We start from the raw sequence: 3,264 nt of genomic DNA on the forward strand, positions 1-3,264 counted from the left end.
GGGGACGCGGAGCGGCGCTGCAGAAAAGCGGGGGGCGGGGGAGCCCAGCTGCCCGCCCCGCCCGCCCCGAGGCGCCGGGCTGCGCAGTCAGGGGGGCAGCGCGACGGCGGGGGGGCGCGCGCAGGGAGGGCTCGGTGCCCGAGGCGCCCGCCGACGGGGACCCCGCTGTGTCCCAAGCCCCAGGCCCGCCCCCCACGGCAGGCGAGGGCAGCGCCCCGCTCCCGCACCCTGCCGGGCGGGCAGCTCCCGGGCGCCCTCTGCGCGCCCCCCCTGCCGGGCGCCGCGCAGCTGAGGCAAGCCCGCCCGCGGCCTGTGGGGCGCCCCTGCGGGGGGATCAGGCGAGGGGCCCGGGAGGCCCCCGCCCTGCGCTGCTCAGAGCCGGAGGTCGCTTGCGGGGCTGCCCCGGCCCTCCGCCCTGTGCCCAGCCGAGCCCCCAGGCTGCCCCTGGCTCTGGGCCACCCTGCCCAGGAGCAAGCCGTGGGAGCGCGGTCCGCTGGCCGGCCGGCCGCCGTGCTGTGGCCCGGGCGCCGCAGCCCCTCGCCGGGGAGATGCCTCCAGGGCCCGCGCACGGCAGCCGTGGGGCCGCCCTGAGCAGCACAGCGGGAAGGCGGGCGACAAGCCGCGGACGGCGGGCCTCCTCCCGCCTGGCCGCGGCAGAGCAGGCCGGGGGCCATCCCTGCCGACCTTCCCCCGAGCAGGCCGTCCTCCCGGTCTCGGACCTCCGCCCCTGGAGCCGGCAGCCTGCAGCACATCTGGGGGGCACCAGGGCGGGGAAGGCTGCCAGAGGGCAGGCCAGCCCCCCGCCCACGGCCTTCACCTTCCCTCCCCAGCACTGGGGCTCCACCGGGAGCGCCGTTTTTGTTTGCGTGCTCGAACACAGCACTCCCCACCCAGCGCAGAATCCAGGGAAGCCTTAGCGCCACCTGCTGATCATCCGCGAACTAAGCCCAGGGGGCATTTCGATACATTGTGTGCTGTCCAATTAAAGCTAGCAACTTTGCGTGAAGCCCAGGAGCCTCCGATGTGACGCGGTCAGCTTTCTAGAGGATGCCTTGGCATCAGCTCACAGAGGCTCAGTGGCTGCTGCCCAGGCACTGCAGAGACAAGAAGTGAAGCCAGCACCAGCGCCCGAGAAGTGACAGCCCACGCCACTCCCCTCCAGGCTGGCTGTGCCCTGCTTGTCCCCCCAAATGCAAGGCTACCATCTCACAAACTCCCTCAGGCCCTGGTAGTTTCAGACTGTTGTTGACACATGAAATCCTAGCAAATTAGTTCCCTTTTCTCATTCTCAGGAAAGGTGATCCTTTTTCACAGGATGGATGGCTGTCACACACAGTATGTGGAGGCTGCCCTTGAAGAGGGCCTGGAAAAGTGATGGGGCAGACTGGAAACAGGGTCTGGCTGCCCCAGCCACATTAGGCTAGGACTTAAGTTCTACTGGCCACCAGTTTGCTTCCAGATCAAATCCACAGTGCTAGTTCTGGCCATTAAAGCATCGCGTGGCCTGGGACACAGCAACCTGAAGGACCATTTGCCTCTTCCCAGCTGCGCTGATCTTCATTGAGGGGGCCCTGCTCAGGTGCCCTCCCCCATCTGTTGGGATTGGTAGGTGGCCATCAGAGAAAAGGCCTTTTCTGCAGTGGCTCCCAAGTGCTCTTCACCAGGCACCTTCACTAGTATCTCTTATGTGCCTGGCAAAGCCCATCCTGTTCTCACTGGGTTTTAATGGCATCTGATTGTTTTTACAAGTCCAGTCTTTCCCCCTGAATTAGAACTGAATTCTCTTGGCTACTTTCATTTTTGTTTTTAATGTGGTTTTTTTGTTTTTAATATTTCCTGTTCTTAGCCACCTTGAGGCTTCAGCAATAAGATGGGACATAAATGTAAAACATTAAAATTATTTATTTCATCTCTCTACCGCCTAGCTGAAGCTCTCTGGGTGCTTCACAAAATTAGCTAAGTTTGAGGGTCAACCTAGACAAATATTTTCTATCACATGTGGGCAACCCATGGCCCCCACCTCTGTGCAGCCCACTGAGCCCTGGGTGACCCTCTGCTCCACCCCCACCCCATCAGCTCTCAGCTGGCAGGTGTGGGAGCAGCCGGCTCTTTTCCTGCTAATAGCTGCAGGGAAGCAGCAGCCTTGATCACAATCGTGTGTGGGGGTTGCCCTTGCCTCCCCCCATGCAGCAATCCCATCCTTAGGTGGGACGCACCCCCCTCCCCCACAGGGGCTCCCCGTTTTGCTGTGCTGTGCTAAGCCACAGCAGCGTGGCCCACCAGGCAACATTGGCTCCATGGTCTTGGCAAAGGGTGCTCTTGCCCACCCACTCAACATGAGGGCAACCCACGGGGAAAACATGGAAGACAGGTAGTATCCCAGTGACACCCCACCACCACCACCACTTTCTTCACCCTGAAGGCCTTCACAGGTGAAAATTTGACAGGACTGTGTTCACGGTACCAGCCCATCATGCCAGACTCTCCTGGCAAGGGTGACTTTCAGTAATCACCACACCAGGACGGATTTTGTAAACTAGCTATCGGCTCCATCTGGCTCTCCGCATGCATGGCATTTGGAAGGCGCCGAGTTCCATCCATGGCATCTGCCATTAAGTGGCAATCAAGGAGCAAGACAGGGCAAAACATCTACCTGAGACTTTGGAGGGGAGACTTTGGAGGGTCAGAGTAGTAAATAATGCTGGGCTAAACAGACCAGTGGGCTGAGCTGGTCTAAGGCAGTGTCCTATGTCAGGCGCTATATAACTGCCTCAGTCCTTCTCCTAGATTCTCAGATTGCCCTTGTGCCAAGGTGGACCCCTCTGTAATAGATTAGCCCCTCAACAGCCTTGTGTCAGATGGGGTGTGCCGTGCTCCAAGTCACTTCAGGCCAACAAGGAGCTGGGCAGTCCAGTCTGAAGCCACACAGTCTTTCCTCAAGAGGTTCCTCCAGCTATCTTGCAAAACCTCTGCCTCTTCCTCCTTCCCCAGTCCCTTCCATCACAGCCCCCATGCCTTCAGAATAAGGGCAGCTGAGCTCCAAAATAAGCCATCTTTAGAAGCTGCCTCTCTGGGTCACAAACCAAAATTATAGCTGGTCCCCAGAAAGAGAGGTAGTTCATTCTCATCCTTATAAAGCTCTTGGGAAATTATCTGTGCCACCCTCTTCTAAAGGGGCATTGGGGTGGGGGTGATTCCTCAATTTAACCAGTTCCTGCAAACAGTTTCTTCTCCAGCATCACAGCTTGCTACAATAATGCAATG

Source organism: Heloderma suspectum, chromosome 5 (genome assembly GCF_057233095.1).
Source record: "Heloderma suspectum isolate Gila_16-S chromosome 5, 16-S_ref, whole genome shotgun sequence".
NCBI lineage: Eukaryota > Metazoa > Chordata > Lepidosauria > Squamata > Helodermatidae > Heloderma > Heloderma suspectum.